Source organism: Lygodium microphyllum, chromosome 6 (assembly GCF_053477565.2).
Source record: "Lygodium microphyllum isolate KBCC chromosome 6, Lygodium_microphyllum_v1.1.10, whole genome shotgun sequence".
NCBI classification, from domain to species: Eukaryota; Viridiplantae; Streptophyta; class Polypodiopsida; order Schizaeales; family Lygodiaceae; genus Lygodium; species Lygodium microphyllum.
The window spans coordinates 37551222-37578723 of record NC_141140.1 but is presented as its reverse complement, the minus strand read 5'-3'; the positions used below and the strand labels follow the sequence as shown (position 1 = coordinate 37578723).

The window sequence follows — 27502 nt, the reverse complement described above, 5'->3', positions numbered from 1 at the left end:
TTTAGGAATTGTCTCTACCACCCACACCCCGTTCTCAGAGGACATCTCAATTAGAGTTTCCCCTTGCTATCTTCTGCCGTTTGGCGCCTGATTCCAGTGGCCATCTCCATCATCTTGTTGTTGGCATCATTAGGAGCTGTTGCCTACATCATTGGTGCTTGCGTTTGTGGTGTTGTCTAAGTATTGACAAAAGTATCTCCATTTGAAGCCAAAGGAGAAGGATTGGAAGGATATGAAGGTTCCCCCTGCAATGACAAGAGTCTGTCTTTGTGCATGTATTTGTTGAGGAGGATACAAGTCTTGCTTCTTTCGCTTAGGAGAAGCCTTGGGTCGTTGACAATGGGGCCTCTTCTCACATGACCTATAGATAGGATTGGCTTCAGGACTTGAGTGCCAGAGGAGGCCACTGTCACCATTGGTGACAATCCTACTGTTCTCGTTTGTGAAGTGGGGACTATTCCTTTATTGCTGCACAGATAGTTTTCTTTGGCCAAAGTTCTATATTTACCGGATTTAGGTTTGAACCTTTTGTCTATTCATGGTCTTACATGGCTTGGTATCCACAAGGTATTTACACAAGATGCGGTGATAGTGGAGGATGCTTCTACAAGTGTCGTTCTTTCGACAGGATCCTGGGAGGGTGGGCTTTACATGCTCAGAACCGCTGTGAGGTCTTGCCATGAGCTTGGGCTGCTTTGGCATGCTCGTTATGGTCATCTAAATTTTGAGGCTATACAACAAGGCTGTTTGAAGAAGATGGTGGAGGGGCTTCTTGATTTCCCTCGTATTCACACTTTGTGCCCTAGCTGTTTGAGGGGCAAGCAATATCTGTAGCCTCATCCTTTGGTTGCCACTAGGAGGGCTTCTACTCCGCTTGACTTGGTTCATGCTGACCTTTGTGGACCTATGGGCATGGGCTCCCTTGGGGCCAAGTATTTGATGCTGATTATAGACGACTTCAATTGTTATGTGTGCCTTATTTTTCTGAAGTACAAGAGTGAGGCATATTCTCATTTCTGCGAGTGGAAGGTGTTTGTGGAGAGACATACTACTTCCAAAGTTTGTGGCCTATGAGCAGATCATGGTGGAGAGTTTACCTCTAAGCTCTTTTCTCAACTTTGTAGGGATCATGGCATTTGGGTGGCGTATACCCATCCAAATACACCTTCGGAGAATGATGTGGTGGAGCATGCGAATCAAGCCCTACTTGAGATGACCCGATTGACGTTGAAGCATTAGGGTCTACCTCATACCCTTTGGGGTGAGGTGGTGGCTATTGCGGTTCATATCCGCAACCATTCCCCGACTTTTGCATTACAGGACATGACTCCTTAGGAGGTTTTCGTTGGTCGAAAGCCCTCCATGTCTTACGTTGGCATCTTTGGATGCGATGCATTTGTCCATGTGGACAAGAAGAAGAGGAAGATGAAGCTTAACTCAAAGTCTAGGAAGCTCATTTTCATGGGCAGCAGCACTAACACGAAGGGCTATTGACTCTACGATTCGCGGACTCAGAAGCTTGAGACGAGCAGGGATGCAATCTTTGACGAGGTTGCGGCCTTCGAGTATTCTATTGATGGTTGTCTTACAAGTGATTCTTCATCATTGGTTGACCCTTCCCCACCCTTAGTTCATCTCCTTCCTTCCAAGGTACCTCTTAGCACCCCTTCTTCATCTTCGGCTCCTCCCTCTTCTTTTTAGCCCTCTACTCTCGCTTCACTACTACCTTTGTTTTCATCCCTTTAGCCTCCCCTCCGGAGTCATTTAGGGCTAATCAACTGTGTGAAAGGAGAGACATCTTCTGATGAGAAGGATTTACCTTCCCTTGGTAAGGGGGACTCTCTACCACCAACAGGTGCATTACAGATATTGGAGGCTGCTCAGTCTCCCTCGCACTAGGATGAGCCTATTCGGATTCCTTGTTGGTATGGTCCATGTAGGATCCTGGTGTTTTGAAGTGTCTGATGCGTAGTGGAGAAGCGATGGTCAACAATGGTAATGGATGAGAGAGAGAGAAAACATGAGCAGCAGTAGAGAGTGTGAGATGCATGATGTGTGGGTACAATAGAGTTGTACCTCTTTTAGGTTTTAGAGTTGTACCAAAATCAGCATGCTGAAAATGAATTACAACAGCCTGAAATTGTATTACAGCAACTTGAACATGCAGTTCAGCAACCAAACAATGAGGTCATTGACATTCCCTTGGATGTGGATCCATTACTTGATAACACATATCATTGGGTAAGAAAGTTTACACGTGTCAGAAGATCTATACACGTATAAAGAGGCCTTATCATGCGAATTAAAGAAAAAGTGAGAGCTAGCTATGCAAGAAGAAATGAAGTCATTGTATCAGAATGATACTTGGGATTTGGTTACATTGTCCAATGATAGGAAAGCCATTCCTAACAAATGGGTCTATAAAATCAAATGTGTGGATGGTAAACCCAAATACAAAGCTAGACTTGTGGCTAAGGGCTATACACAAAAGGAAGAGTTTTTTCCTGTTGTTAAAATGACCACTCTTTGAGTGTTATTTGCCATTGTAGCATCTATGGATCTTGAACTTGATCGGATGGATGTTAGAATTGCATTTCTGCATGGTGATCTAGAAGAAGAGCTGTACATGAAACAACCCGAAGGTTTTGTTATACAAGGAAAGGAGCATTTTGTATGTAAACTTAAGAGACGCTTGTATGATTTGAAACAGGCTCCTAGACAATGGTATACAAAGTTTGATGCCTTCATGCTTTCACATGGATTTAAAAGGAGTAGTGCACATCACTGCTTATATATTAAGAAGGTTGATGATGGAAGCCTTATTATACTTGTGCTTTATGTGGATGATATGCTTATTGTTGATAAGCATAAAAGCCAAATTAATGCATTGAAAAGACAGCTGAATTCAGCCCTTTCCATGAAGGATTTGGGTGCAGCTAAACATATTTTGGGCATGCGTGTAACACCAGATAGAGAGCAACAACTCTTATTTCTCTCACAAGAAAAGTACATCAACAAAGTACTTGATCATTTTTCTATGGCTGATGCTAAGCCTCTTGGTGTACCTTTTCCATCTTATCTTAAACTTAGCAAAGAAAATTGCCCAAAAGATGATAAGGCAACTGGTACTATGAAGGGTGTTCCTTATGCTTTAGCTTGTGGTTCACTCATGTATGCTATGGTTGCCACTAGACCTGACATTGCTTACGCAGTAGGAGTTGTAAGTAGGTTCATGCCAAATCGTGGCAAAGCACATTGGGCAGCAGTGAAATGTATCTTACGGTACCTTAAGGGTCCACAAAGAAAATGTATTTTCTATGGCAAGGGTACGTTAGATTTGTAGGGGTATTGTGATGCAAACATGGCAGGTGACTTGGATACTCGCAAGTCTACTAGCGGGTACATCTTTGCCTTGAATTGTGGGGTGGTTTCTTGGTGCTCTAGATTGCAAAAAATAGTAGCACTCTATCACTGAGGCTGAATATATTTCAGTCAGTGAAGCTTCAAAAGAAGTAGTTTGGCTTGGTCGTTTGGTCAAGGATTTTGGGCTGCCCACCAAAACACCTATACTTAGATGTTATAGCGAGAGCGCTATATGTCTAGCTAAGAATGCCATGTTTCATGCACGTACCCATTATATTGATGTTCGGTATCATTTTATCAAATAGGTTCTGGACAATGGTCTAGTCATACTGACTAAGATCAAATCACAGGATGACCCTGCAGATGTTCTCATTAAAAGTCTTGCAAAGGCTCAACATGAGCATTGCATTAGACTTGTGGGAGTTGGTTAAATGTTTGCTTTGGACCTTTAAGTGGGAGGTTGTTGGGTGTAAAGGCCCTTTACGCTCTTCCGTGTATATATTACTTCACATACGTGAACTCACCCTAGCAAGTGTAAGTGTACCGTACCCTAAGTATAAATACATTCTTTTTTCTTTGTGTGTATCACATTTGTACACACCTATCCATCGACTCACTCTCACTCTATCTCACTGTTCAATACTGTCCAGTTCTGGATCATTGAGCACCTCGATTAATGTGCTCGCTCTCAACTCTCTCTCTATCTGCTTCCGCTTCAACTTTACAATTTGGAGGAGGAAGTTGACATGGAGCAGCCACCAGGGTTTCCTTTTGTGCATTGTCAGAATCAAGTGTTTTGTTTGTGGAAAGCTCTTTATGGGCTGAAGCAAGCTTCAAGGTCTTAGTTTTGGAGGATGGATGAGTTTTTATAGACTCATGAATACCCTTCTACCCCCTATGATGCAAATCTCTATGTGCGTATCACATGCGTGGGGGTCAACTATATTTGAAACCGGCCTGTTCACTGGAAAGGGCGGTAGTGTACAACCAAAATATATAAATGCTTTCACCCAATTCATAGTCGCCCATTTTACCTGAACTTAAAGACATAGAACCAAGAAGAAACACAGGAAGCTAGAATGCTCCTGTTGCGACACAGACACCCTGTTTGCCCCTAAGTCAGGCACCCCTTGCGGTATTTCTTTATTCATTAACAAAGGGATAATCCCACAATAACCTGCCTACAAGCTGTCCCTGTACAAAGTGGAGAAGGAAACACAGTTCCAACCCGATTTCGACACCATAACGGCAGTACAACTTGACTTGGTCATTATCCCTACTCAATAGGTGCCTCCATATACCTAAACACACTCAATGAAGTGCCTGGTTAGAAATTCACCACTCTGAATTTTCTGGTTTTTGTCTTTAAACTGCTCCAAAATACATGTACAGTGTCCCTGGAGCTTCCTTGAAGCTTCTGGAGCAAATAGACACCAAAAATGTCCAAAAACCTAAACTTGCAAAAATATACAGCAGGCTGTAATTTCCTGTTTTGGGCCCTGTTTTACCTGCCAATCACTTGTGTGCGTAGCCAGTGGGCTCCTGCACCTTGTGGGCCACTTGCCCTTTGAAGGAGCAAGCTCAACCTCTGTACATAAGTCAGAGATGAAGAAGTACCCTCCATAGCTGATGTATTTGCAGCACGTTGCCCTCAGCCCCATGAGTTCCATGCTCCAATCTGCCCCTCATGCATTGAAACTCGTTTTTGTGCTGCGCTCTCTCTCTCTTTTGGGAATTTATGCCCAAATTGTGACATATGGCATACATGTAACAATTTTCCTGTTTAAACCTTTCGGTCTAAAATTCTCTATGATTGGTGCAAAATTTGACCTCGGCATAGACTAGAGAATTAATCCTAGTGCAAAAATGAAGATAATGACGTGAACAGATTCTGGGGTCCAAAAATAGTAACTCCCTAAATTTTAGGAGTTGCTTCCATTGCATCCCTACTAGTCTTCTGACCATCTTTGCAGACTATGGCTACATCCAAATTTGCAATGTAGCTCAACTGAAAGTGAATTTCCACTGATGATCCCACATGGACTAATCTCTTGCAGATTTGTCCATCTTCACTTTGAACTAGTCTCTTCCAGGCTAGTTCTTCAACACACTTGTCCATATACACTTTCACAAGTCTCTTCCAGGCTTGTCAATCTACAGTGTCATCAGTCTCTTCTAGACTTGTACTGGACCTTAACTGTCCAGTCTTGACTCATTGGACATTCCTGTCCGTTTCACATACTGGCCATGCAACTCAGGCGTTTAGATTTCAAGAGGGATCCTTCCAAAAAGAAAAACCAAATAAAGTAGTAATAAAGAAATGAGCAAAAAGGTAATAGTTGTCACAGTCTTGTGACATACCTCCCTCTTGAAATCGCAAACGTCCTCGTTTGCATGAATGTCATACATGCTTCCAGCTAACCCAGTGAACTTACACTTGGCAGCACATGTACAACATATACATGCTATCAGTCAACATTGTGTACTGAACACATTGTTAACACATGTATGTTCTAACTGTGAAACATGGCAGACTATCATCATGTGACTCCACTTCACTGTTTCCAGATATAGTGGCCGGTACATTACAATGATATCCCCATAGTGGCAGATTCTCATTTGATGACTCCACATCACCCTGACTAGAGATCTAGTGGCCGGTACATCAAAAAGATATCCCCAATGAGTCAATTCACAGAATACATACCCGATCGAGTAACCATTGTTACAACATGTATTCAATTCAATAGAAGTAAAAACTGTATTCTTTCAAGCAATACTTACTTCTTTAGCACTGAGAAAACAATATGGACACAATAAGTGTTAACCTGTACAAAATTTGTTTCTATACATAATTTCTTTCTTGAGCAATTGTCACTTTGATAATCTATTTCAGCTTAGAGATACAAGGGGTCAAGGTAGGTTGCAAGCGAAATGCTTCAAGGTAAAGTTCCAACACATTAGGTGACTCTGCAAGTTCACCTTCGTCCATCCACTTAGCATCTATAGCTGGATAGTTCTTGAACTTAACCAAATACCTTCTAGCAACCTTGCCTTTCTCTTTCCTTTCCTTGTGTGCCAGTACCTGTTCTGGAACAAGAATTTCATAAAGTTTCTCAACTTCGGGCTGTTCCTCAGCTGGCATATCTTCTGGCACATCACCCACATAGGTCTAAGAAGACTTACATGGAAAGCATTATGAATCTTCCAATTGTCAGGCAATTTCAGCCTATAGCTGACATCACTAATCTTCTCTGTTACTTGAAAAGGCCCATAGTATCGCATACTAAGCTTAGTGAAAAGACTTTCCTTGCCTTTCTGCTTCTTTAAGCGTGCCTTTTCAAACTGCAATAGTACCCAGTCACCAAGTGAAAATAACAATTCACGACGGTGATGATCAACAGCTTTCTTTTGCTTTGCCTGAGTCCTTTCAAGGGCATGCTTAACTTTCTGATACATTTCATCCATACTCTGCACATACTGATCTGCCTGAAAGATCTTATTCTTTGTATGCAAAATGGGAGGAACCTTTTTACCACCTTCAACAATTTCAAAAGGGGCCTTGCCTGTTGTGACGAATGCACAGTATTATTGTATGCATACTCAACCAAAGGCAAATATTGCTCTCACTTTGACTTGTGCTCTGACACATAGCACTTAAGCAGATCCAAGACAATAGAATTTGCCTCTTCTGACTGTCCATCAGTCTGTGGATGAAATGACGATGAGAACTTGAGCGTTGTGCCCATGTTCTCAAATATGCCTCTCCAGAATAGACTTGTCATCCGTGGATCACGGTCGCTGACAATAGACTGTGGCATACCATGATACTTGAAGACATTGCACATAAACAAACGTGCCATCTGATCTGGTTTTATCTTCTTCCTGACAGGAATGAAATGAGCCTGCTTGCTAAACCTGCAAATAATAGACCATATCCCATCATTTCCTGTCTGTGTCCTTGGAAGATCAAAGATAAAATCCATAGCTATGCTTTCCCATGGTTTATGTGGAATAGGCAATGGCTGTAAAAGCCCTGGTGCTTTCTGCTTGTCAAACTTGACCTTCTGGCAAATCAAACACTGCCACACAAAAGCATCCACATCGCTTCTCAAAGTAGGCCAATAAAAGAATGTCTCTACTGCTTTGACTGTTGCATCAATACCACAATGCCTTGCATACAGTGGAGAATGACTCTCTGTCATAACTTTCTGTCTCAATGGCGTAGTCACACATAGTCTACCATGCATCAACATGAAACCATCCTTGAGAAGATAATGCTCATGATGTTGTCCATTGACAAGCTGATCAAAGATCCTTGCAAAATCTTCATCATCAGTATACTGTTCCTTCATATCATCAAGCTCATGATGATAAGGAATTGACACAGTTGAAATTTGTGGCTTCCTTGACAAAGCATCAGCCACAACATTCTTTTTGCCTTCCACATGCACAATCTGAAAATGGAACATTGACAAAAAGTTTGCCCAATGCATATGCTTTTCTGACAGCTTAGTCTAAGTTAAGAAATAACGCAATGTCTGATGATATGTCTGGACAACAAAATCTGCCCCAAGTAGGTAGTGTTTCCAACTAGAAAGCGCATGAATCACAGCCAACAATTCTTTCTCATAGACCTGCATAGTCTTCTCTGGCCCTTGCAAGATTCTGCTTTCATAAGGCACTACCCGGCCATCTTGCATTAGCAATGCACCAATGCTATTGCCACAGGCATCACATTGGACAACAAATGACTTCCTAAGATCTGGCAGAATGATCACTGGACTAGAAGATTAAAACCTGAAATCTCTTTCTGTGTCCACTGGAAAGAGACTCCTTTCTTCTGTAAAGCATGTAAAGGTGAAGCAATCTCTGCAAAATTGCAAATGAACCTCCTGTAGTAAGAACACAAACCCAAGAAGCTTCTAACATCATGGACAGTCTTCAAATCTGGCCATGTTCTAATTGCTTCAACCTTAGCAGGATCAATTCGGACACCATCCTTTGACACTATGTGCCCTAGGAACTGGATTTCTTCCAAGAAGAACTCACTCTTCTTGCCATTGATAAGCAACCTATTACTGCGAAGCTCATCAAAGATTGCTTTCAAGTGTTCTCTATGCTCCTGTTCATTCTTTGAAAAGACAATCATGTCATCAAAGAATGTACCAACAAACTGCTTGTATGGACGAAAAATCCTGTCCATCATTCAATTAAACGTAGCAGGAGCATTAGTAAGTCCAAATGGCATTACCAAGAACTTATAGAGACCAAACGTGGTCCTAAATGCATTCTTATGCACATTCTCTCGCTTAATCTTGATCTGATGGTATCCACTCTTCAAATCTATCCTGCTGAAAATTGACGCTCCTTCCAAATGGTCAAGGATGTTGTCAATTCTTGGAACGGGGAACCTGTTCTTGATGGTACTCTTGTTCAATGCACGATAATCTATGCACATGTGCCAAGAGCCATCCTTCTTCTGCACTAAGAGCACTGGTGAGCAAAGGGGAGATGAACTTGGCTGAATCAGCTATTTTTCTAACAGCTCATTCACCTAGCTCAATATCTCTTTCTGTTGGGCTGCACTAACCCTATACGGAGGTCTATTTGGTGGGCTACTGCCTGGCACCAAATCTATTGCATGATCCTTAGACCTCTCTGGTGGCAACTGTGATTGTAATGAGTCAGAAAAACAATCATTGAACTGAGACAAGAAAGCAGACCTGTCTCTATCTAACATAGAGAAAATTGACTCATCATTATCCTTGACATCACGTGCAAAAATCAAGTACGCAGAAAGATGATTCTTTATTACAGATGTAATGGCAGAAGCCGATACAATAGGTACAGACTCTTCTTTAAGCTTCACATCAAGCACATGAGTCTTTTCCCTATGTTCCAAAGTTAGTGTCTTGTTAAAGGCATCCAACACACCACGCTTTCTGAACATCCATGGCATTCCCAACAAGACATCATAGCCTTCAAGTGGCATGATATAAAATTCTTTTGCATCAACATAAGACTGTATATGAAGACGCAGCTTTCCAAGAATGGGTGTCACAGACTCTGAGTGGCCAGGACATGCCAACCCTGCCTCTGCTGTGTAGCCCATCTCATCTGCTCTAATGCCCAAAGTAGAAGCCAACTCTGGTGAGATAAAGTTTGCCTTAGCTCTAGGATCAAAGAAAATGAGTACATGTTGATCCCTAACTTTACCCCAAGCTCTGCAAAGCTCATTAGCATCCGAGTGTGGCTTGTCTCCCAGCATATTTGGCACTAAACCTTCTGAAGGTTTGGGCTTCTTTCCTTTCCTGTCCTCTTTATCATCATCAGCTGGTTGACCAGTCTGCTCATAGATAAAGCACTTCCTCTCAGCCATCAAAGCCTTTTTCTCTTCAAGAGACTTGCGCACAAAAGGCTTCTTCTAGTCCTTTGACTGTTGTCCAAAGAACTTGGCTGGCTTCTTCTTGAATTGCCAAGGTTTACCTGTGCTTTGAGAAATTTGAGAAACCTATTTACCAAATGGCTTCTTTGCTGAAAATTTCTCAGATTTGTCCTGTTCAATGCTGCCCCCAAAACCACTTGACTGTCCCAGCAATAATGCATTTCCTCTGCTGACATTCTCAATTAACTGAGTCAAAGTGGTGACCTTTGTCTTTGTACAATAATTCCGGAGTTCCTTGGGCAGCCTGCAATAGTATTTCTCTATCTGCTCGGTCAATGGCACAATCCTGTAAGAAGTGACTGGAAGCAAAGCCTCCCAAAACTTCTTGTTATAATCTTCCAGATCCTTGCATTTAGATGCATCCAAATTGTGCCAAGCTGACATAACATTGATCTCAAATTCATTGGTCAACCAAGCAGAAGCAAATACTTGCTTAAAGTAAGTCCAAGTGGCAGGAGCCTGTCCTTGCATCAACAGTGTACTCCACCACTGACTAACATTGTCCTTAAGAAAGGTGGCAGCTTTCCGGACCTTAGAAGGCTCTGTAAAGTTCCCTCTTGCAAATGCGGCATCAAACTGCTGTAAGAAAGAGAGAGCCTTAGTCCTATCTTCAAATCCTCGAAAGATGTCAAACTGTACGGCTACACCACCTCCTTGTATGGCTTTGGCTTCTCATGAGTCATCAAAGGGTCCGTAGGATATGCTTGTAACATAGGAACACTAACAGGTGGCATGGAAGTTTCCGGACCACTGACTACAGGGCTTGTAGACACAATACTTGCTTGCTGATTTTGATAATCAGCCATACCAAAAGTGCCCTGTGGCATGCCAAAACTGCCCTGAACTCCCTGAAATCCAGGTTGCATGCTTATATTGCCATACATGGGGTTTGGCATAAAACCCTGTGTACCCCCAAACACTGTTCTTGGTACATAAATCTGGTTTCCAGGCGCATAACCAGCCATACTCTGAAATACAGATCCACCTCCAAAGTACCCAGGATGTATAGAGGTCGGTGGGAAAACCTGTGGTAAAGCCTGAAAACTGCTTCCTTGTCTATTTAAGCCAACATTTGGCTGCTGTAAAGTGGCGAGCTGAACTAGCAATGCTTGTATAACTAGCGTTTCCGCCACCTGTTCGTGGACAGTTGGAACCAATCTTGGAGTCTCCATTGACTCCGCAACCTGCCTTGGTGTTTCCACTGAATCTGCAGCATGCTTACCCTTATCCTGGACCTCTACTGGATCCGAAATCTTTGCAGATTGCCCAACTTGCTGTAAAGGAAGAGAGGGCTGCAAAAATGCCAAAAACCTTGGATTCTACATCACTTGAGTAAACATACTCACAGTAGCAACTCACTGAGTCTTGAAAATGTCTTCATCCATAGAAGAAGCCATAAGAACTTGTGGCTCAACCATAACAGGAGGAGTAACAAACTGTGGAGGTCTAGAAGACTCTCCCACCTCATGAACAACAGGGATCTCCTGTGATGAAGACAATTGGTGTCTTCCTTTCTATCAGCCATAATGCACAATTCTGTGTTTACACCCAAATAGACCCTGGCTCACTCTTTAGGAAAAAAGTGATTCATGTCCTGGCAACGGAACCATGAAACCGGCCTGATCACTGGAAAGGGCGGTAGTGTACAACCAAAATATATAAATGCTTTCACCCAATTCATAGTCGCCCACTTTACTTGAACTTAAAGACATAGAACCAAGAAGAAACACAGGAAGCTAGAATGCTCCTGTTGCGACACAGACACCCTGTTGGCCCCTAAGTCAGGCACCCCTTGCGGTATTTCTTTATTCATTAACAAAGGGATAATCCCACAATAACCTGCCTACAAGCTGTCCTTGTACAAAGTGGAGAAGGAAACACAGTTCCAACCCGATTTCGACACCATAACGGCAGTACAACTTGACTTGGTCATTATCCCTACTCAATAGGTGCCTCCATACACCTAAACACACTCAATGAAGTGCCTGGTTAGAAGTTCAGTACGCTGAATTTTCTGGTTTTTGTCTTTAAACTGCTCCAAAATACATGTACAGTGTCCCTAGAGCTTCCTTGAAGCTTCTGGAGCAAATAGACACCAAAAATGTCCAAAAACCTAAACCTGCAAAAATATACAGCAGGCTGTAATTTCCTGTTTTGGGCCTTGTTTTACCTGCCAATCACTTGCGTGCGTAGCCAGCGGGCTCCCGCACCTTATGGGCCACTTGCCCTTTGACTCCTGCAAGATTTCACGTGAGAAATCTCAAGAAAACAGCGTTTTCTACACAAGTATGTGCTTGGGAATGCAATTAGCAAACCCTGTACCTGTTCAAGAGGCTCTTGCCTCGGCAATTATGCATAAACCCACAACACTATACATGATCCATCTGATCAGCCCACAACACTGTACATAATCCATCTGCTCAGATAAGGAGAGAGTGACCTAGGAGGAGCAAGCTCAACCTCTGTACATAAGTCAGAGATGAAGAAGTATCCTCCATAGCTGATGTATTTGAAGCAATCTACCCTCAGCCCCATGAGTTCCATGCTCCAATCTGCCCCTCATGCATTGAAACTCGTTTTTGTGTTGCTCTCTCTCTCTCTCTTTTGGGAATTTATGCCCAAATTGTGTCACATGGCATACACGTAACAATTTTCCTGTTTAAACCTTTCAGTCTAAAATTCTCTATGATTGGTGCAAAATTTGACCTCGGCACAGACTAGAGAATTAATCCTGGTGCAAAAATGAAGATAATGACGCGAACAGATTCTGGGTTCCAAAAATAGTAACTTCCTAAATTTTAGGAGCCGCTTCCATTGCATTCCCACTAGTCTTCTGACCATCTTTGCACACTATGGCTACATCCAAATTTGCAATGTAGCTCAACTGAAAGTGAATTTCCACTGATGACACCCCACATGGACTAATCTCTTGCAGATTTGTCCATCTTCACTTTGAACTAGTCTCTTCCAGGCTAGTTCTTCAACACACTTGTCCATATGCACTTTCACAAGTCTCTTCCAGGCTTGTCAATTTACAGTGCCATCAGTTTCTTCTAGACTTGTACTGGACCTTAACTGTCCAGTCTTGACTCACTAGACATTCCTGTCCGTTTCACATACTGGCCATGCAACTCAGGCGTTTAGATTTCAAGAGGGATCCTTCCAAAAAGAAAAACCAAATAAAGTAGTAATAAAGAAATGAGCAAAAAGGTAATAGTTGTCACAGTCTTGTGACAATATCCTACTGTACACTGATGACTTATTTATCATTGGCTCAGGTTTTGCTACCATAGCGGAAATTAAGGCTAAACTTTGTGCTACCTTTGAGATGATTGACCTCGGTCTATTGTCTTATTTCTTGGGGATGGAGATAGTTCGATCTAAGGGAAGTATTTTTGTGTCCTAGCAAAAGTATGCCATTTAGCTGCTGGTGGAGCAGTATTGCATGGATTAGACACGACATGTGGCCACCCCTCTTGATCCCACTTTCCATTTGTCGAAGGATACCATAGGTCAGCCTTTTGATACACACACCTATCGATCTGTTGTAGAAAAGCTTCTTTGGTTGATTCATACTAGGCCAGATTTAGCATGCTTAGTATTTTTTAGTACTTAGGATGTCACATTAGATTGCTTGTCTTTGTGTGTTGAGATATTTGTGGTGTACTTTTAATTATGGCATGAATTATGGACATGGTTTGTACTTGTTGGTTAAAATCGATTCTGACTGGGTGGGAGATCCTCACATTCGGTATTTCCATGGCAGTTACCTCTTTTCCTTGGGTACGGCTCCCATTTCTTGGTCAGGCCATAAGCAAGAGACAATGGCGGCTTCCAGAGCTGAGGTTGATTATAGTTATTTCTTTGATGGTACCATTGAGGCTATCTATTTGAGGAGCTTGCTGGTCGTGCTTTAGTTTCCTTGTGATTCTCCTACAGTCGTCTACTGTGGCAACCGGATTACCATTGTCCTTGCGGGCATTCCAATCATCACACTTGTATGACTATATCGAACTTACGATACCATTCATGTGGTGCCTATTTCTGCCCATACAAACTTTGGTTGAGTCTACATACCATTCTACCCTTTGGCCACTAAACCTTTTGGCCATTGCATAGAATGAGTTTCTTATCCTCATATGCAACCAAGCTCAATATGGTTTGCAAAGTAGTCTTCTTGACTATAGGAGAAAATATTTTGTCAAAATCAATGCCATGTTCTTGCTTGTATCCCTTTGCAACAAGTCATGCTTTATACTTTGTCTAGGAACAAAAAGTGACATTCACATTGTAAAACCCATTTGCATGGTAGGACTTTCTCCCCTTTGGGCAAATGCACCAAATCCCAAATACCATTCTTCTTTAGAGATTTCATCTTTGACAGCATAGCTTTATGCCATTTCTTATTGTCCTCTATATCCATTGCTTCCTTGAAGCATGACGGTTCACCACAATCTGTCAACATGACATAATCAACAACATACTTTACACTTGGAACAAACCTATCAGGTTGTTTGGTATTTCGGGTTGACTTACGAACCCAATGATTAGTGTATGCTGGGTATTTCAGCTTGCAAATCTGCATTGACAGCTTGCTGTTCATATGGGCCTATTCCGGCTGCTCTAGTGGTGCATTTTCTTACTGAAATTCTGGTATATCATGGGCAGCTTCTTGTTGATCAATTTCAGCATCATTTCTTGCATTTATAGGGTTATTTACATCATGTATTTTTGTTGTACAATGGGCACTCTTTGTTGTCCTACATGTATCTCTTCTCGGAATACAACCCTTCTGACTTCCTCAATCTTTTCGGCCTGCTTATGCATCGTTCTTCTTGAAAGATAACATCATTGCTCTGTACAATTTTCCTTTTCTCGGGATTCCATAATCTATAACCCATTTCACCCTTGTCACCATATCCTAAGAAAATACATTTATAGGACTTTGGTTCCAATTTGCTACATTATTCCTTGCATCTGTGCACAAAAGCCTCGTAGCCAAACGCTCTCAAGTGTGCATATGAAGGTGGCTTGCCTGATCGCCCTTCTTGAGGGACTTCCTGCCTGGTCATATTTTCAGCAAGTGCTAGGAATGTTTTAAACTTATCTAATGCCTTGTCATTTCGAGGGATTGGATAAACCCATACTTTGTGTGTGGCATCATCAACAAATGTGATAAAATATTTCTTTTTCCCTAGAGATAACCTTGACATCTCACATACATGTAATGGATATGGAGTGTCATTCTTAGAGCCTTTAGTAACAATCCTAGATTCCTTACATCTCTTCCATTTGCCATCCCATAGGTGGTGTGATAGCCTTCATTATCTAGCTGCCTTGTGCTTATCAAGATTTTCTTGAGCTAGGGTGCACGTCTCACATTATGTAAGGTGAACATTGAACCATGCTGAAATGCCAACTCCACATTGCCAATCCTTATGTTGCCACCTATGGCGCAAGGATCGAGACACGTAGTGCTTGCTAGCAATAGAGAGACAGAGAGAGTGTAGAGTAGCGAGTGAGAGTGAGCATGACTTGTGGGTACAATGATGAGTATACCTCTTTAGGTTTTTAGATAGATATATATATGAAAATACAAGTTTACTAAGGGTGTGTTCACACCCGTGCACATGTAAAAGGCACGATGGCTCTTTATTCCTAACAACCTCCGACCTAAAGGCAATGTGCCTCAAGAGGAGAAAAGAATCAACTAAGTCTAGGTATATACAAAGCTGAAATACATATATCTATCAAATTCCCATGATCTGTTGGCAATGAGCAAACCGCTTTGCTGGAAGACCCTTCGTGAGAAGGTTTGCAGGATTATCATATGTATGCGCTTTGACAAGTTCAATGCTCTTGGTGTGGAGTACATCTCTAATGAAGTGATACTTTACCTCTATGTGCTTCATCTTTGCATGAAAGACGGGATTCTGTGCTAGCATGATAGCACTCTGACTATCACAATGGAGAATATGTAACTTTGTACTGCCAAAGTCTCCCACCAGACGTGAAAGCCATAAAGCCTCTTTGCATGCCTCAGTGGCAGCCACAAACTCTGCCTCTGTAGTAGACAATGCAACACACTTTTTTAGCCTGGAGATCCAAGAGATTGCTCCTCATGTGAAGGTAAACACATACCCAGAAGTGGACCTTCTGCAATCTGTATGACCAGCATAGTCTGCATCCGTAAAGCCAACGACAGTTGCCTTCTGCTTTTCAAAGCAGATGCACAAATTCTTTGTGCCTTTGAGGTATCTCATAATACCTTTCACTGCTTCCCAATGCTTTTTACTAGGGTTTGCGATGTATTCGCTAACCACTCCCATTGCAAAGGCAATGTGAGGACGTGTAGCAACCATAGCATACATCAAACTGCCAATGGCTAAAGCATATGGTAGCTTGGCCATTTCAACCTTCTCATCATCAGATGTAGGGCCGTGCTTTGAACCGAGTTTCATATATGGAGGCAATGGAACCCCAATTGTTTGTCTCCCCTCCATATTGAAACGCTGCAAAACCTTGGAGATAAACTCCTGCTGAGATAGATAGAGTAATCCTTTCGGCCTATCTCTGAGTATTTGCATGCCAAGAATGTGATTTGCATCACCAAGATCCTTCAGATCAAAGCTGCCATGAAGACTTTGCTTCAGTGAGTCCAAGGCATGAGTATCCCTGCCAACAATCAGCATGCCATCAACATATAGAACCAAGATAATCAGACTGCCATCTGCTGCATTCTTCGTATACAAGCACTGATCCACTTGACTTCTATGAAAAACTTGAGATTGCATAAATGTATCAAACTTATGATACCATTCTCTTGGTGCTTGTTTCAGCCCATACAAACTCCTTTTGAGTTTACATACCATCTTCTCTTTCCCTTGTGCCACAAACCCCTCAGGCTGTTGCATATATATGTCTTTATGCAAATCACCATGTAAGAATGCAGTCTTTACATCCATCTGTATGAGCTCCATATCTTCAACTGCAACCAAGCCCAAAATGGTTCTCAATGTAGTCATCTTGACTATAGGAGAGAAAATCTCATCAAATTCAACTCCATGTTCCTGGTTGTACCCCTTTGCAACCAATCTTGCTTCGTACTTTGGCGAGGAACTAGAAGTAACCTTCATCTTGTAAACCCATTTGCATGGAAGGGTTTTCTGCCCCTTAGTCAACTGCACCAAATCCCAAGTGCCATTTTTCTCAAGAGATTCCATCTTTGACAACAGGCCTTTATATCATTTCTTGATGTCTTGTTTGTCCATTGCTTCCTTGAAGCAAGACGGTTCACCACAGTCTTTCAACATGACATAATTAGCCTCATTGTTTGCACCAGGAACAAATCTATTAGGTTGTCTAGTAGCCCCAGATGATCTCCTAACCCAATGATCATTGTTTGCTGGCTGTTGAGCATTTTCAACTTGTTGTCGTGGCATCTCAGCCTGCAAATCAGCATTAATAGCTTGTTGTCCTAGCTGTTCGTGCACTTGTAGAAATTTTTTGCATTTGCAGGTTCATTTACAGGAGGTATTTGCTGTTGTACAGCGGGCACATTTTGCTGTCCAAAAGGTATTTCTTGTTGAAATACAAACCTACGGAGCTCCTCAGTCTTTTCAGGTTGTTTATGCATGTAATCTTCCCAGAAGATAACAACATTGCTGCATACTACTTTCATTTTCTCGAGATCCCATAATCTATACCCCATTTCACCCTTGTCACCATATCTTAGGAAAATGCATTTACATGACTTTGGCTCAAGTTTGCTGCATTTTTCTTTACGAATGTGCATAAATGCTTCGTAGCCAAATATTTTCAAGTGTGTACAAAAAGGTGGCTTACCCGACCACGCTTCTTGGGAAACTTTCCCCCTTAAAGATCTGTTTGGTGATCGATTAATCAAGTGTAGAGCTGTCACAACAACCTCTGTTCAAAAACCATGGGGTAATGCAACATGAGATAGCATCGTACGGACCTTATCCTGTATGGTCCGATTCATATGCTATGCAACTCCATTTTGGGGTGGGTTATGAGGGGCAGTGAGCTCTCTCTTTATTCTTTTGCTGTCACGAAATGCCTGAAAGGCCTTGGACACATATTCCTTGCCATTGTTAGAGCAAAGACACTTAAGTGTCTTATCAGTTTGATTTTCAGCCAATGCCAATAATTTTTAAAACTTGTCAAGCTCTTAATCCTTGCTACGAATAGGGTAAACCCATACCTCCCGTGTAGCATCATCGACAAAGGTGACAAAATATTTCTTTCCCCCTAAAGATAACCTTGGCATCTGACATACATCAGAATGTACTTACTCTAGAGGAGAAGATTTTAGCGAAAGAGACTTTTTATGAGACGTTTGTGCATGTTTACCATAAACACAATGATCACAATGCTCAAAATCAGCATAACGAAGACAAGGCAAGTAATCCAAACGAGAAAGCACTTTCATTCCAGTTTGACTCATGTGTCCCAACCGGCTATGCCACAAAGAAACACTTGGCTGCTCGGTCATGGCAACAACATGATCACTCACACTAGATACATGGAGAGGATACAAGGTATCACTTGTACAACCTCTGGCAATCACTCTAGATCCCTTATATATCTTCCATTTCCCATCACCAAAGGTGGTATCAAGTCCATCGTCATCTAGCTGCCCTGTGCTAATCAAGCTCTTCTTGAGCTGAGGTACATGCCGTACATGTTGAAGTGTGAAGACAGAACCATGCTGAAACTACAACTGCACATTGCCAATACCTGCAATGTCACACGCATAGTTGTTCCCACAAGATGGACAACGCTATGTCGACCCCCTGTATAGTCAGAGAATCACTCACGATGAGGGGTGACATGAAATGAAGCACCTGAATCGAGAATCCAAGTATGCATGTCATCATCTGTATCTGCAAGTAAAGCATGTGCACTAAAGTGTGAAGAGACCAAGAGTACGTCATTCCCATTGTCATTGTCATGAGTGACTACATTCACCTCTTCAATTTTGACATTGCTCTTCTTAGGCCGACTCTCTTTCTTCTCTTCCTTGCTATCATCTGTCTTCTTGCCATTTCCTTTTTCTTTCTTCCATTTGTAGCAGTCATGTTTAAAGTGACCCTTCTTGCCACAATGATGGCATTCAACATCCTTTCCACGTGATTTACTGCGTTCCTTGCTATCAGATTTGCCTTTCTGCTGTGATCTGCCCTTAGTATGCAAAGCACTGGAAGACTTACTGGATGTATTGTTCTAACGATTCATTTCTTCCATGAGTAGAGCACTCTCTACATCAACATACAAAAGGATCGCATTGGAATTGCTCATAGCAGTCCTGAATGTATCCCAACTCTATGACAGAGTGCAAAGCAAGAACGTAGCCTTAAATTCTTCATCAATCAAGAACTTCAAGGCAACTAGCTGGCTGAAAATGGAGTTAAACTCACTCAAGTGAGTAGACATTGCTGTACCCTCTTTCATACCCAAATCCATAAGCTTTTTCAGTCAATACACTTTGCTTGCGGCACTCTTCTATGCATACAGTTCTTCAAGTCGAATCTAAATAGCATATGTAGAATCCAAACATTCAATGTTAAACAGCAAGGCATCAGAAATCAATAGCTCGATGGTTGAGCGTACAAGCTCGTTTAACTCATCCCAATTTTTCTATTCCATTTCTATGGGCTTTCCCCCTTTGGTCTTAATCGGCTTTGCTTGCTTCTTCTGCAATAGGATATTGTAGCATTGTTTTTGCCAAACTGCAAAGTTATGTGCTCCTTCAAGCTTCTTAATGTGCATGAGATTACTGCTGTCATTGCTGCTAGCCATGATTTTCAGCCCAAATGTGACAAAAACATTCGGCAAATGCAGGCCCAAACTGTCACACAAGTGACCAAGGTACAAACAAGTACCAACCAGAAATAAATAGCCACGTAGAAGCAGAAATTTCAGATCTGCAGATAAATTTTCAGAAGCACCAAACCATGTGCTATAGCACTCCACAATTGATTACAGCTGTTTTAGGGGCAAAATACATCACATTACATGAGAAGTCCCAAATTTTAGCTGCAATTTTTGTTGTACATGCACCCACGGGCACAAAATTTGACACGCACAGTCAAAAACCCCAAAATTTTTGTACTCAAAGCATCAATCATACATGTGCACTGTCTCTAACATGCATAAAATAGGCCAATTGTGCCAAAAGAGAGTAATTTTAGCAAAATCTCCGAATTTTTTACATGTGCACTGTCTCTGACATGCACAGAATAGGCCAATTTTGCCAAAATAGAGTAATTTTAGCAAAATCCCCAAATTTTTTCAAGTGCTAGGTGTCCAAGTTGCATGGAATTAAACCCGCATGTTCATAATATGACCAAATGGCGCAGAAATTTCGCCCAAACAGTAAAAGCCCCAAATTGCACAGGGTCCATTGTGCATCAATGTCGAGAAATTGGGTAAATTCCAGCCCAATTTTTGCATGTACACGAAAAGCCCCAAATGTTGGAGGCAAAATGGGTCAAAGTCCTGCAATTTTTGAGACAAATGGTCTTGCTCTGCTTCACAATCCCCAAAGCCGGGAAAGGGCCCAAATTTTCGAGTCAAGATTGCACAAATCTGCACTGTGTGCTTCCATTGTGAAACCCCGCTAAGAAAGAGGGGTAGAAGCTGATTTTTTTGAAAGAAAAAAAACATGTGTATGACCTGTCGTAGGTCCATTGACCCGTCAAATTCGTGACGTGACGATCCGTTGAAGCCTCCCATCCGTCGCGCGCCGTGGTCCCGCCGTCAGCGCTCATGAAGTTGCCTGTTAGTCCCGCCGTCTCGTAAGTTGCCGTCTCGTCTGCAGCTTGAATCAGGTTGCGTGTCGCCCGCCCAATTGGTCGCGGCTGTTGCCCCTTTGACCTGCCGTTGCTGCCGTTGCTTGCTCTGTTACATACCTGCGCCTGACTCACGCCGTTGCCATCTGCAATCCATGACCTGACTACTAGCCTTCGATTGTCTATCGTTTGCCGACGTGCCCAGTCTACAACCTAACATCTCCTCCTCAACTTGCTCTCTGTGCACGTGGTCTTCTGCCTCAGCCCGACACATAGGTTGCCAAGAACTCCAGCTGTCTGCTGGGGTCTTGGTAGATCTTGGAAAACGCACAGAACCTGATGGCTCTGATACCACTTGTTGCCACTTGTGGCGCAAGGATTGAGACACGCAGTGCTTGCTAGTAGCAAAGAGACAGAGAGAGAGTGCAAAGTAGTGAGTGAGAGTGAGCACAACTTGTGGGTACAATGACGAGTGTACTTCTTTAGGTTTTTAGTTAGATATATATATGAAAGTACAAGCGTTCTAAGGGTGTGTTCACATGCATAGTTGTCCCCCAAGTGGACGATACCATGTCTACCACCATTGTAGTCAGAAAGCCACTCATAGTGTGGTGTCACATGGAATGAGGCACGTGAATCAAGAATCCAAGTGTGCATGGCATCATCAAAATCTTCAATCAATGAATGTGCACTAACAGAACAAGGAAAGAGTACATCACTGCCACAACCACTCTTGTGACTGACTACATTGACTGCCTCTATCTTCACACTGCTCTTCTTTGCATCTTGGTTATCCTTTTTCTCATCTTTGCTATCATCAATGCTTTTGCTCTTGTTCTACATTTTTTCCATGAGACTTGCTGCATTCATTGTTGTCAGAGTTACCCTTTTGTTGGGATCTATCTCTAGAATGAAGTGCATTGGAATACTTATTTGTTGAATTATTTTGCCTATTTAGCTCTTCCATGAGCAAAGAGCTCTCCACATTTGCATATGACAGCATATCATTGGAGTTTCTCATTGCTGTCCTAAAAGTGTCCCAACTTTTAGGCATAGTGCATAACAAGAATGGTGCCTTGAACTCCTCATCAATGTTGAAATCCAAAGCAATCAATTGGTTGAAAATAGAGTTAAAGTCATTTAAATGTATAGACATAGCTGTATCTTCCTTCATACGAAGGTCCATCAAAATTTTCAACCAATAAACCTTGCTTGTTGCACTTTTCTAGGCATATAATTCCTCAAGTCTTCACTACATATCATAAGCAGATTTCAATTTCTCTATGTTAAATAGCAAAGTGTCTAACATTGAAAGTTCTATGGTAAAGTGTGGAAAATCATCTAACTCATCCCACTCATCTCGATCCATGGTTGTCGGTTTTACTTCTTTTGTCTTGATGGTCTTCACATGTTTTGTCCAATGACTCAGAAGAAGACTCAAGCCAGAAGAAACAGTCCGGATGGGTGAGCACGAGTGATCCTTTTCACCTCCCAGCCTTGCCTAGTATATTGCTGGCCAGACCATCGTGATCCGATTGCCAGCCGTAAAAACTTGGTGAGTCCTACTATTCTTGGATTCTCTTTATTTCTAAGCTCCCCTTAACTCCGTTCGGGCGCCCAAGAGTTTGGACGGTCATCCTCGTGCGTGTTCCCCTAGATTTACGTTAATGTCATATGAAATGTCACTTTAATGTCACATTAAATATTTGTGATCTTAATGTTACATTAAATATCACTTTAATGTCACATTTCCTTCCCCTTAAGAATCGGTTTCGTCCTCGAAAACGATACTTGGAAGGTCCAACTGTAAATCGGGAAACCTTTTCTTTAAAGTACTTACTCGCTCCCATGTTGAGCTTTCTTCTGAACAATCTTTCCACTTAACCAAACATTCTTGATAAATAGTATTCCTCATTCGTCTAGTACGAACATTTAATATTCTTTCTGGTTCATGTGGATTAGATTGGTCATTGAATAGCTCCTCAATGTCATCATTCAAGATTAGATTATCCAAATCACCCAGCTTCTTCCTTAATTTACTTACATGAAAAACTGGATGTATTTTACTATCAGCAGGTAGTTGGAGCTTGTAAGCCAATTCTCCCACCTTTTTAAGTATTATGAAAGGACCACAATACCTTGGTGAAAGCTTTGGACATTGTCCCTTTTTCATAGTTTTAGTTTGTTCAGGCACCTTGAGATAGACCAATTCTCCTTCTTCAAAGGAGATGTCTCTTCGGTGAGGATCTGCATATGCTCTAGCTCGGTTTTGAGCCTTTCTAATATTTTCTTGAGCAAAATTTAACATACTATTCATATCCTCCAAAAAGTCTTTAGCTGCCTGAACCTTTTCCTTATGCAATCCTACTGCAAAAGGAGCTCTGGGCTGAAACCCATACATTAACATAAATGGACTATATCCAGTTGAAGAGTGCTTGGCATTGTTATATGCAAACTCTGCTATCGGTAGATACTCTTCCCAATTAGTTTGCCTTTTACTTACATATGCCCTAAGCATATCTTCAAGAATTTGGTTAACCCTTTGAGTTTGCCCATCTGTTTGCGGATGATCCGCCGTACTCATGCTAAGTTTAGTATCCAATTTCCTAAATACCGCACGCCAAAATTGGCTATCAAATTTTCTATCCCGATCAAAAACTATATTTGCCGGAAGGCCATACAATCGGTATATGTTCTCTACGAACAATCTAGCAAATTCTGGTGTTTTAACATCAGTTGAAGTTGGAATGAACCTAGCCATTTTGGTTAACCTATCCACAATCACCCACACAGAGTCGTGCCCCCTCTGTGTTCTGGGTAAAGGAACAATAAAGTCCATGGAGATACTCTCCCATTTTCCCGAAGGAATCTCTAGTGGATGGAGAAGTCCTCCCATTTTCAATCTTTCAGCTTCATTAACCTGGCATTTATTACATTTGACCACATAGTCAAGGACGTCCTTATTCATTCCAAGCCAATAGAACTGCCTTTTAATAAGACTATAAGTCTTATTCACTCCTGGATGTCCCGCGCTAGGGGTATCATAACCCTCAAAGAGTATCTGGCGCCTTATTTCTGTATCTTTCGGGACACATATTCTACCCTTGTAGAGTAAATAACCATTATCAATGGTAAAATTCTTCCACTTGAATCGAGTTTGAGCAACCCCTAATGCTCCATTTCCTTGTTGAATATCCTCAGATATTCCTTCCTCAGCAGAAGCACTTTCATTTGGATCCCCATTTTTTATTGCTTCCCATATGTTGGAATATGCTAGATCAACCTGGCATTTCTCTTTTAAAGATTCAAGCAAGTTGGAAGTGAACTGAGTAAAACTCAATTCATTAATGATGGGCATTTTGCTGAGTGCATCAGCTACTATATTATACTTTCCTTTTCTATATCTTATCTCATACTCGAACTCTTGAAGGAGTTCGGCCCATCTGGCTTTACACCCGTGTAAATCCGGTTGATCATTAAGCCACTTAATGCTTTCATGATCTGATAAAATCAAAAGTTTGGCACCGTACAGATAGTGCCTCCATTTCTTCATTGCATGTACTATTGCATACAGCTCTCTCTCATAAACAGAATAATTCTGTTTTTCACGGTCTAATTTCTTGCTTTCAAAAGCAGTTGGTCGACCTTCTTGTAATAAGACTGCGCCTATTGCCTTATCACTGGCATTAGCTTCAACCACAAATGGTTTATTGGGATCCACTATTAATAATACTGGAGCTGTAGCGACAGCTACCTTAAGTTTTTGAAAACTTCCATTTTGGTCTGTTCCCCAATTAAACCTTTTCCTTTCCCTTTAAGTTGGTCTGTCATTGGAACAGCTATTTTGGCATAATCTCGAATGAATCTACGATAAAATCTAGATAAACCTAGGAAGATTTGCAGCTCTTCCAGGTTTCTTGGAGGTGGCCATTCAATAATTGCCCTTACTTTTTCTGGATCCATGTTGATTTCCTCTTTCGAGATTATATGCCCCAGATATTTGACCTCTTGTGCAAAGAATTCACATTTAGTTTTCTTCGCATAAAGGGAATGTGTTCTTAACAGTTGGAATACTGATTATAAGTGTTCCAAATGTTCTTCTTTTGATTTGCTAAAGATCAAGATATCATCCAAGAAGACTACTACAAAATGTTCTAGATAGGGCCGTAAAACACTATTCATCAGCTTCATAAAGATAGCTGGTGCATTAGTGAGGCCAAAAGGCATCACCAAAAAATCATAATGCTCGTATCTAGTACGAAATGCTGTCTTGGGAACATCTTGTGCCTTAATTCTTACTTGGTGATAACCTAATCTTAAATCTATCTTTGTGAAGAATTTTGCCCCTTGCAAACATAAGAAAATTGTTGCTTTATATTACAGAAAGTAAAAGTATTATGTATAGGAAGAGACCATAACATATATACCTCACAAACTTCCTTCTTTATCAGCTTTTGAACTTCAGTAGAACACAACAAAGGATTATCAGATACTTCATGTTCACCTTGAATGACAAAAGTCTTACCATCCCTTTCAAATTCCAGTGTATTATGGTGATAACTACGTTTTAAGGATGGTTCCAATCCCCATAGCCACTCCTTCCCTAGAGCAATATCAGCTCTTTCCATGTTCATAATTTGGAAATCAAGTTTATCTTTATATCCTTGAATCTCAATTTTCAAATTGGATACCATTGTATCCCATATTTTATTATCTTGGCCTTGCATCATACGAACAACATATTGATGCCCACTCTTTTGTTGGGGAAGTTTCAATTTTTTGACAAGTGCATAATTTATAAAATTATGTGTGGCAGAGTCATCAATCATGACTCTAACCCTCTTTCCAGCTATCAATCCATATACTCTAAGTAAATCATGTGGCCCAAAAGTAGGCTGCCACATAGAAGTTGACATGCAACACTTATGTTGTACATCCATGTGCAAGACCTCTAAAGATTTGTACTTTTCATGCCCCTTTAATTCTAAGGTCTGCACTACATGGATTTGTTTTTCTTTTCCCTTGCCCTTGTCCTTATCCTTTCCTTTGTCTTCCCCCTTTTTCTTTCAAGAGCAATTCCAAGCAGCATGGTTAGGGGATAGGCAATTGAAACACAACTTTTCTTTTTTGGCCTTATTAAAGTCATCAGGACTTAACTTTGGCCTCACATACAGTTTCTTTTCAAAAGGTTGTTTTTTACCCTTAAAGAATGGCATTTTCCTTTTAAATTTGCCCACAAATTTTGAGGTTTTAAATTCCTTAGACTTGGGCTCCGTCTCAGTGAGACTAGTGAGTGTACCTGGACGCATACTATCTTCATGAATTAATGCAAATTTAATTGCCTCTTCCAGCGTCTTAGGTGAACTCCTTTTTACTTCCTTTTTACAGGCTTTGTCTAGTCCCCTAATGAATGCTCTTGTTTTTTGGAATTCATCTATTCCTTCCAATTTGAGGATTATCTCACGATATTCCTCCAGATATGTCAGCAGGGGTCTTCCCTTTTGTCTGACATAATCCCAATCTTCCCAATTTCTTTCCATTTCATTTTTAGGAAGGAATTCTTTCAAAAAGACGGATTCAAATTGAGCCCAAGTTTCAGGTATTTTATTTGCCTCCTTTAAAGTTCGCCACCACTTATATGCTTTGGGCCCCAAAGTTAAACTAGCCTCCAGTGCTTGGAGATGTGGTGGGGTATTCTTAAGTTTATGTAAATCTTCCCATTTTTGGAGGAAATTCAAGATTGTATCTTTATTTCTATCTTTTTCCTCCCCGTGAAATTGAGGTGGTTTCATATCCTTTAGAACTGGATTATCCCTCAATTTATGGTGGGGTTCCTTAGGATCTCGCATAATCACATCTAAATCTTTTGATGAAGATGGGACATCCGAGGTCTCTATCTTATTTTTATCTCTTTCTAACAATAAAGTTAATTGAGATTTTATTTCAGTGAGTGTTTGGGTTAAAAATTCCATTTGAACCCCCTGAGCTTGCACATGAGCAGTAAGATCATCAAATTGTTCTAGCAAAAAATTCTTCCTACTGTTCTTCTTGCATTTCTGGTTCATGGGGATCTACCATAGGGTGGTCCCCAGAACTAGAACCTTCCATTACTCTCTCTTTCCCTTTTTCTGCCATTAATACACTGGAATTGGAAAGCAAAGATAAGAAATTTGCATACAAAGTAAAGTACTTCCCTGATTTTAATGGCAGGCAGTTGTTGCTGGTTTGTGAATAAACCCGAAGAGTAAGGAACCAATTTTATTGCCCGAATAAAGTCGATCACGCAGGAAATGGGGCTTCTTTGCAGAAACAATTAATATTCAGCCCCCTTCTTTAATAATCACGCAGGCCATCAATGCCCCTTTCCTGAACTTGCTCTTTGCTGAGCTTGTCCTTGTGATGCAAGTGCAGTCGATCCAAACGCGCAGTCGACTAATTAGACACACATTAGAAAATAGCTTCAGCTTCAGCCTGCAAAAAGGAAAAGAACGTGTGTGATCTGTTGGTGCGTTCACGGACGGGCGTGAATCAGGATTTGACGGCACATGATCCAGCATACGACGTTGCACGATCCAGCATACGACGTTTTTTGTAAAAGATATCTGCCCCGCCTTTAATTCGTGACGTAAATAATCGTCACGTCAAGTTTACGTGACGTGTCACCAAACGTTTGACCAGCGGCTTCACGGATCCGTGACGGGTCGACGAGGGAAAACCCGTCGACTGAAATGATTAGCGTGACGTATGAAACCTGTCGACTGACCCGTCGACTGAATGGATAGCGGGACTACTGAAAATCCGTCACTGCCTTTTCGTAGAAGAACTCCACGAATCCACATGGCTAAACCTGTCAGCTCTGATACCAATGTCCGATGAC

The 27502-nt window shown here is 41.5% G+C and overlaps 1 protein-coding gene and 1 pseudogene across 1 annotated transcript in view; one reads left to right on the top strand and one right to left on the bottom strand.

Annotated features, from left to right (window-relative positions):
* The window catches only part of LOC148034471 (glycerophosphodiester phosphodiesterase GDPD6-like), an 84177-nt gene that overhangs the window by 25675 nt on the left and 31000 nt on the right, over nt 1-27502 (top strand). The gene's annotated exons all lie outside the window — the stretch shown is intronic.
* Nucleotides 6251-6831, bottom strand: LOC148034472 (uncharacterized; annotated as a pseudogene).